This window comes from Patiria miniata, unplaced genomic scaffold (genome assembly GCF_015706575.1).
Source record: "Patiria miniata isolate m_02_andy unplaced genomic scaffold, ASM1570657v1 HiC_scaffold_8, whole genome shotgun sequence".
NCBI classification, from domain to species: domain Eukaryota; kingdom Metazoa; phylum Echinodermata; class Asteroidea; order Valvatida; family Asterinidae; genus Patiria; species Patiria miniata.
The window spans coordinates 13786373-13796128 of NW_024037075.1; the positions used below are offsets into that span (position 1 = coordinate 13786373).

At 40.5% G+C, this 9756-nt stretch overlaps 1 non-coding gene across 1 annotated transcript; it reads left to right on the forward strand.

The window, feature by feature from the left end:
• On the forward strand, window positions 1-73 carry Trnai-aau. The gene has a single exon. It is a non-coding gene; the product is annotated as a tRNA-Ile (tRNA).
• The last annotated feature ends 9683 nt before the right edge of the window (window positions 74-9756 follow it).

The following is a 9756-nucleotide window of genomic DNA, read 5'->3' on the forward strand; positions in this document are numbered from 1 at the left end:
GGCTGGATAGCTCAGTTGGTAGAGCACCGGAATAATTATTCGGAGGTCGTGGGTTCAAGCCACACTCAAGTCAGTTTCTTTGTCCAACTTTTCAAAAATTGTTATAATTCCCCTAGTCAGTTTATCTTTGTATCTTTGTTTTTCAAAAAACGATTTTTAAATAGTTGAATGGAATTTACATATTTGCTTAAACTATGCTCTTGAGCCATGCCAATTAGTCAATTAACCTTCTTGTCATTCCAAGGGACCTCATTTGTATTTTTATTTTGGATGAAAACAGATCCTGCTTTGTCTTTGTCAACACAAAGCTTTTTGAAGTGGTCCATCCACGCACTGTCCACGCTCGCTCATGCAGCTCGTATGTTCATGCCAATGCACTTGCGCACGACAGTCACTAGAATTAGCTGAGATTTTGGCGCATGTGCACAAACTAAGTGGAAGGGACGAACATAACTGGCAGACACACATATTTTTTGATCACTGTCGATTAACTCGAAATCATTTTAAATAAATGATATCAACGATATTGATCACTTTGACATCGAGTAATTCAGTAAATCAATGGACCCTATTGGCTGCAAAGTACATTCCGAATTCGCTATGAAATCTTCACTTGCAAGTAACAGTGTACATGTAACTAGTATTACTACAATATTAAACTTCAATCTTTAATCTTTCCTGGTCTAGACAAAAATCACCCAGATGACATTCTAGGCTTGCTATAGTGAACAACTAGACCTGTTTGCAGTCATTGAACCCTAATATCTTAGTTTATAACACCTCTCCCACAGATTCTGTGTCTTGATTGGCCGAGAGCAAGTCACATGTTACTTTTTATTATATTTTTGCTATCTTTCAGTGCCGGCCAAAAGTACTGTACCCATAGCAACCAAAGTACCTTACTTTACCCATAGCAACCAAAGTACTATACGCACTGTGTGCAAAAATGCATAGGAGCAATTTCAGGGTTACTCACGTTACATTTTTGATGTACTTTTGAGTTTCCTTGGGCTGTAATTACCTTACTGAAAAGGTTTAATAACTGTTATCCCCATGGTAGATAGAGTAGACCTAGACCTACCTAGAAGCACCAAAGGTGACATCCAGAAAAGTGTGTTATATATGATACACAAGACACACAAAATCGGTTACTCACGTTACAAAAACGTAACGTGAGTAACCGTGGAATTGCCCATAGGGGTGTTTGTGTTGCCCGTTGCGCATTGCCCGTTGCGCATATTGTTTCCAAGCATGCACTACAGATGGGGTTCAAACGTTACGCAAAGGGTAGTTACAAAAAGTGCAAGTTAATTTTCAACTAATTTTGTATTCAAATAGAAGTTAATTTTTATTATATTCGGATTAAATTAATCAGTTATCACGTAAAATCAAGCATAATCTGTGGGAGAGGTGTTATAAAACAAAAAATGACTGCTTTATCTTGTGGTGAAGTAAAACTGTCCTCCCTCGGTGATCCATGGAGCCTCGGGAAAAATAGAATGCTTCATGGATCACCTCGTGAGGCTAGGTTTACTACACAACTCCAGGCAGTCAATATTTGTATATTATTCGTAAGGAGCCTTCCTAATTTCGTGAAACCTGGCACTGAGCAGGAAACCAAAAGACACAATTCATGAAAGGCCCATTGTCCTCCATCTTGGAGGCCCGTTGTCCAGACTCCAGAATGCCAAATCGCTTTAACCCTAAAAGGGCGGGGGGGGGGGGGGGGGGGGGGGGGGGGGGGGGGGGGGGGGGTGGGGGGGGGGGGGGGGGGGGGGGGGGGTTGGAATCCCCCCCTCGACTTTTTCCGCGATAGCCTTTAAAAAAATGTTTTTCGCAACCCAAGCTGTGATGACTTTTTAGCCTCAGCGCTAAGTGCCGTGAAAACTGAATTTTCCCATATACGTCGTGTACACAGACCAGAATTACTATTCATACATGTGAATAATTAATTAGCGATAATTCCAAAACCATGAAGAGTTGCTCTATGCATGTACCGAGTTTCAAAATTTTTTGTTACTCGATGGCCGAGATCTTGGGGGGGGGGGGGGGAATCCGCCCCCTGGCTGAGATATGGTCAAAATAACCAGGCCCTTTTAGGGTTAAGAAATGATGATCCTACACCATCGGCTCCCCTTAATTTCTTGTTTGTTTACGATTTGCGTAGTTATTCTTATGAAGAATCGAGACGGCGCAAAGAAATTACCCATTAAAGAAAGAAAAACCTGCTGGTGACATAAAGAATTCTATCAAAAAACCCTTGGCAAGCAAGCTGATGGGACTCGAACCCACGACCTCCTGCTATTCAACCCCTGGATTCTCCAACTTCAGGAATTAAAATCTGCGTTTTAAAACATGTCCGTCTTTAATTTGCGGCTGGATTTCTTGGTGAAAGCATCAGGGCTCTGTGCAGGAATTGACAGGTTGAAGATGAAATTTAGGTAAGATTTTTTTTTCAATGTATTTGTAACAATTTAATTGGACTGTCGGATTGGCTATTGAAAAGGCCTGATGCTTTTATAGAATCGGCAAAACATTAGTGCCAGCTTTAGGATGTACCGGTAGGCCTACTTCCAAATACTTATTCAAGCACTTTTGAACCAAAAGAAAGTCCCCCCTTCCAATTCTTTTTGGTCTAACTCATAAAACTACTGACCTCTCGCTCAAATAACAATTAATCAGTACAGAAATTCCTGAGCAATCCAGCCATACTCTTTGTTTGGCTCAAAACAGTGATAATGTGTAAGAAATTATGCAATTGATGACAAATGATACCGAAAAACAGTTGCACTTTTGTACACGTGCTAGTTGTGGTTCACACTCGCCTTGCATGTATACAATGTCAAAAGTGAAACTTTTTTTCTGTAGCATTTGTCACAAATTGCATAATGTGGTACCCATTAACACTGTTTTGGGGCCAAATAAAGAATTTGGCTGGATTGCTAAGGAATTTCTGTACTGATTAGTTGTACTTTGAGCAAGATTTGCACAGTTGTTTTTGAGTTAGACAAAAACGTATTAGGGAGGACTTTCGGAGTGTAGTTTCTCATAATGCCGGTATTAAAAATTTACACTAGATATGCATTTGCTGTAAACCAAGCTGTTGAGGTCCATATACACATAGGTGTTGACTAAAGCCTCAAACGTGAATTAAGTTGCATTGAATAGATGCTGAGCTAAAAATAGCACTTGTGAACTCGTGAATCAGGTCATTTGAAAAGAAAGTTCACCCATTGACCTGTCAACTTTGTAGATCTTTGCATGACAGCAGACCACACAAAACTTTCCATTGTTGACTCCAGGCTAGTGTTGACAATAAAAAAATTTGGGAAAACCGAGATGCTCACACTTTCTGTAGGCCTACTGGGACAAATGTATAGTTTATATATTTGTATCAATGCGCGGTTTTCCAGGGTTAAAAATAGCTTTTTATTTTTTAGTAAGATATTCTACAACATGTGTGCAATGGGGTGCAACCTGCTTGCATATGTGGCAGAATTTCAAAGCACTTGTGAATCATGACCATGTAACTTATGTAAAGTTTGAGTCAATGCCATATATGGAAGTTTAATGAGGGATTCATTTGCATAATATAGTTCCGTCAAGTGGTCATGGGATTGTTGGGTGCGGCAGCTTCATGTACAGGGCTGTAATGCTTGGATATCTCTGAATCAACCTGCTACGAACTCAACTGTACCGGTAAGTTTTGCCGTAACAAAGGTTCATTTCTTTTTGTTTTTTGGTTTCTTGTTTTGTTTCATGGATTGTATTAATGTCAGGGGTAGCCTATTAGCCCTAATCCCCTTGAGTGATTTACTAGGAACCTATGTCACTCTTGCAAATTCCAACACTATATGGCTAACTCTGCACCCAAACTGTTGGACTCTGATTATGTAGGTATGCCTAACCCAAAGTAAAGCATGTAATCAGTTCACTAGTTTAGTATGGGATTGTTAGGGTTAATAAGTTTTGCAGGACTTCGCATTTTACTGATCTCACTGAATGACAGTGAACAGTGTATTAGTCTGGTGCAGTTGCTATAAGTGACACGAGACCACTTTTTTCGGTCTGGTCTTGTTTCAGCCTGGCCCTAAAGTCTCGGTCCTGGGTGGGCTGGTCCAGTTTTGAAAGCGCGGTGTCGGTCTTGGTCTCGGGTGGCAATTAAACTCCCCGGTTTTACCCTTGAGACTCGTCGAGACCACAACAAAATGTCCCTATTATGTATGGTTTTATATATGTGCAAGCTGAACAACATGCACACTTGTGGAGGACAGTTCCAAGCATTAGAGTGACAAACACATATTTATTAACAAATAAATGGTACATTGAGACAACTACTGCTACTCGCTTTCTAAACACTGAAACTTTTTAAGTACACATTTTCATGCTGAAGACTGAGATTGAAGTTGGAATGAAGACCAGTGTGTTACAGCTTTTCATTTATCATTGACAAACAGGACTTCCATTTGTGGCTTCGTTCCAAAAAGTGCAAACTTCTACAATGAAAAGATCAGCGCACTGCAGGTGGGTGAGGTCTGAGTGTGGCTGGGTGATCCAAAGTACAATGGATGCACAATCTAAAGCAGCCTGCCAGACTGATGTCCCTACCACGATGCAACAGGAGGCACAGGTACCCACCCCCTCAGCTGCAACAGGTGAGTACATTTAGTAGCTAGACCATTTGCATGGGATCAATGAGGGAGGGAGGGGCATGAGGTCCCCCCGTCCCTCCAACTCAACCCAACTCCCCCCCCCCCCCCCCCCCATCCTACCTCACCTACCTTACCCACCCATCCACTTCTCTCCAGGATTTTTTTGTAAGTCGTCAGGTTTCAACTTGTTTTTGGGACAGTCAGATTTTTCATAATTATACATGTTAGGCCAAACAAAATAAATGGTGTGTTTACGGTAACGGCCTAAAAAACACCAGATAGGTACTGGTAGGTGGGGAAATAATGTTATTTTGTGTTTTTGGGGTTTTTTTTCATTTCAGTTGTTGCATTTGCATGCTCTTTTGCAATGTTTGAAACTCACTTAACATCATGGGCGTCGCCATGATTTTGTCATTTGATCATTTTTGAGGGAAAGCAGGGACATTTTCCCCCTCCCCACCCCATTAGATTAATAACAATATGATTTTGCGCCAAATACAACTGTTTGCGCAGGGTTAATCTGTTTTTAATAATGTCAGCCTGTCAGAGTCTGGTGTAAATGTTGTGAGTCTCTGGAAAATTGAAATGTATTGTCAGACAAAGAACTTCCTGATTCCAAGTCCAGCTAGTGCCTAATTGGCCTGGGTGATCATACATGCACTCCAAAGAAAACTGCAGGTTGACCCAAAGTTGAAGTTCATCTACATGTACATGCATTCATTCTTCAAGATACACAGCAAAACAGCTCAATAATAAAACACCTTAAAATTTAGAATTGGATAAAGGAGATCCCATGGAGGTCCCAGCCCTTTGCTCATAGAACTTTCCTTGTCACTGAAAACAACTGGAAGAACTACATGTTAGTAACAGATCATGAATTTGTTCGGGGGACAGGTCTGTGCGTTCACCAAGAGTCGTATAGTGTTCAAGTCTTTCCTCGGGTGGTTTGCAGGCCTCACCTGTGGGACATTAGTGAAGAGTGAGACAACGTCAAAACTGACAAGCAAGTCAGTGGGTTGCAAGCAAGTCAATGAATTCCTCACATTAATGCAAACTAAATATGTGCATTGAAAAACAAATTGGCCAGGGGTTCCGTATGGGTGGTGGACCCAATAATACAGATTTTACGAACAAGGATATTGTTGATTTTATTCATAACAAACTGTATCTAATTTTATTTACCAGTATACCCAAAATAAGGAAATAATTTTTCAAGGATTTATTTTCAACCTGATAAATTAATTCCTCACATAAAAAAAATACATGAAACATGCCATCCAGTGTTATATTTTGTAGGTTTACATTCAATATAAAAATGTGACATTCAGGCAAGGATATGATCATAGACCCAATTTAGGTTCTGTGTAACCGTGGAGGTAAAACAAACAGGGGTCTCACCAGGATTTTCAGCCAGTGCGGGGAAGTTTGAAATAATGTGATTTTAAAAGTGTAAGATGGGGGCTTTCAAATTCAAAGATCGCAGGTTCGAATCAGCTTATTTCTTTACTTAAATAAAACCAATTATCAATATTTAAAAAATATTAATTATTATTCTTTCCCATACCCATCAAGTTTTGCGCGAAAATGCGGATTGTATCAAAGTGCCATATAGTCAGTTAGATCAGTCAACAGAAAAACTTGAATCGTATCTACATGTATCTATGAGGGATTGTGAATCAATAATGCCAACAGCACTGCTCAGAAAAAAGTATATTTGACCGCTGCTGCAAGTGTTCTGCTTTGTCGTCTCAGACCCAAACGGTGAATTATTTATCCATACAGAGATCAATGCAGTGAACCCGGCCATCACGGACCGCCTGCCTGCGCTGCTAGCAAGCTAGCTAGCTAGCTGTTGATATGACATTGTGACGTACGTCAAGCCCAAGCTAGGGCTGGCTAGCGCTAGCACTAACTCATGTACACAAGCGTAGCCTTGGTCAAGGACCTAAATCTTATTTATCCCGCCGTGGCGCGTAAACATAATCCTCGCTAGGGCCATGCATTATGCAGTGCATTAAAAATACAGCGCGAACAGCGACCTCATGCGGCCACCATTTCTATGCAAATTAGTTGCACCCAATATCGTGCCTTAAGGTTCAATCGTCGGCAAAAGCTTATGCTTTTCTTTATTTTGCGCTGGATTTCTAGCGCACGACCTCGTATGTGAATACAGATAAGTGTAGGCGGGGCTAATATGTGGAGTGTCCAATCACACCTTGGTAATTCCGGACGTCATCAAATTGTTTGCAGCTAGCTATTCGCCTTTTGCAGACGTGACAGTAACCACAGTTTTTGTGCATTGGTGCCGTGTGCAGAGACACATAACGTGTACGTGTACATGTATGGATTATGTACGGTGCCACGTTTTACCAAGCAAGTATCCCCGCAACGATCGACCAATAAGAAAACAACATTTAAGGTCAGCTAAGGCTATTAACATAATGAGCACCACCCCCAAAACCTCACATGGACGATTGAACCAAGGCGCTATATTGGGTCCAACTGATTTGCATAAAAATAGTGGCCAGGTGAGGTCGCTGTTGGCGCTGTATTTTTAATGCACTGTACTGCATGCATAGCGCTTAGACATTATGACTGCATGCATTACCGCGCTACGGCCGGATAAAAAAAACCAACTAGCGCCTTGACCAAGGCTAACACAAGCTGTGTTCGTCTACAAAACAAGTATATCAAGAACCAAAACATACCATCGAAATGTGATGCTTGTAAAGCATAAAAAGGCGTACACAGGCCTTTCCATTGGTTGGTGTCGCACGCTATACTCATTCATCATGTAGGTGCACATGAGTTCTGCGTGCACCAGCTACCTAAAAATTGATACACATCAGCTTGTGTGCGAAATAAAAAAATGGATGTATATTTTCGTAGGCCTAGTGTTATTCAAGTTTTGACGTTGCCATGATTTTTGCACGTTTTACTACTTGTATGTTTGTGTCAAATCATGGTCAGTTTCAAGTGTGGAATATTGTTGTGGCAAATAATTGAAAATAGTTCTCATTTAAAATTATCAACTAGCAAAAAGTTTAAGGCTGGCAGTTAAGGCTGCAAAAAATCACAGGTGGGTCGGGATACCGTAAACACACCATTGTTTTTGTTTGCCTTATCTTCATTAAAAGTCATAGTTTTCAAAGCACAGACTACATCTAGAGAAAATCAAGTACATGAATCATTCTGTCAGTATTCTAAAAAGGATATTTTAAATCTTCTGATTTTAGATTCCCCACAACGAACTGGAGCCACCGGAAACATAGGCTCAGTCAGCGGTAGCCACAACCCTACCATTATTGGTGCAAGTACAGTTAACTTCACTAATGGACAAGGTAAATATGATCTTGTTTGTTACACTACTTGATATCTTGGATCAGATGTTAATGTATTTTGTTTGGGGGTGGGTGGGGAGGCGGTGATATACTACACAAACATGGGCACAAAAGGCGGATTGCTGGTAATGCAAGAGTGTCACCAATTTCTTGGCTACATTGATAAACCAGTTTGTAATAGGATGTACAGTGCACTGCAGCGAGCTCATTAGAAGGGCGCTATTTATATAGTGGGTAAAGTCTTGTAATTTGCTCTTTATGTACGGTACCCACACCAAATGGCACCCCCTATTGTGTGTGTCACATTTGGAGAAAAAAAAAAGTGGAAAAAGTGAATATACCGGTAGCTTTAGTTAATGAAGTTGCACATTAATTTTGCATTTATATTTGAATGAATGGAATAATGAAATCACCCTTTTTTGAGGCCTTCACCTGCAGTTACCAGTTTTTGTGTGAATTTATTTTTGGTAGGGTGTAAAAAAAAAAAACATGTGAAAGTACTATAAACCAATAAGACAAGTTTGTGTCCAACAGAAGTACAAGAGCCAAAATATTCACTTTTTTTGTTTGTTTTTGCTTTTGGAAAATTTGGTACACTACCTTACTAATGAACTGTAAATTCCAAGTCTATTTCTTTGACATGTTTGCCTCCGGAGTGGAAGACTATTTAATCGTTTCAGAAACGTATTGTACGTTCAATATTGGGTTTCACCCTTCACCGACATATTTTACAAACACTGTATACTCGAAGTTTTCCCGAGTGATAATGAGAAAATATCACTCGTGTGGGATTCGAACCCATGACCTTCTGCTTACTTTAACATGTACATGTTGCTTCTTTGACCTTAATAGGAGTACCTCCTCAGAGTCAAAGACCAGACCAAGAACCAAGAGTGGGGGATCTCAACCTAGAAGTCGGGGATCTCAACCAAGAAGTCGGTAACAAGACCAGGGACATTTTGAGGAAGTGTTACAAGACAACGGGGAGCTATGTTCAGTTAAACCCTGGGGCTCCTGATGATCAAAGACCCATTGTTGGAATTTACACTAAATTGCGGGTTAGAACAAAGAAAGGTACTGTAGAAGAAGAATACTCTGACGAAACTGTATATTCCACAGAGTATGAGAAAATATTGAAAGATTGGCCTGAGACTGAGTTCAATCGTGCTATTTTATTTGGCATTGGTGGTGTCGGGAAGTCAACCATTTTTGACAAGATTGCATATGACTGGGCTGATGAGGCATGTGAAATCCTGAAAAGATTCCAGCTTGTCTTTCTGTTAAAGATGTGTGCCCTGTTGCAAAAATCTGATCTTGTTGATGCCATTTTTGATCAACTTCTAGGCGAAACATCTGGAGTAGCCAAAGTTGAACTTGATAAATTCATTCAGGCCAACTCAAATAAGGTGTTGATTCTTTTGGATGGTTTTGATGAAATGAGGACCAAAACACTTGATGCAGCCTCATTCGGCTCTATCCTCAAAGCACTCAATAGAACATCATACAGGGATTGCTTCATCTGTGTTGCTACTCGCCCTCTCATCTTGAGACACTGTCAAAATCACTTGTCAAAAATCCTTGCACACACATAGAGGTTCGGGTTTACCATGGAGGATGTTAATGAATACATTCGGAAATTCTATAACAAAGATCCTGATAGTGGTAATGCACTGATCCAAAACATTGAAAAATCCAACACGCTGCTCGATTTCTCCAGGAATCCAATGCTTCTCCTTCTCATGTGTTTGTTGTGGAGGGAGAAA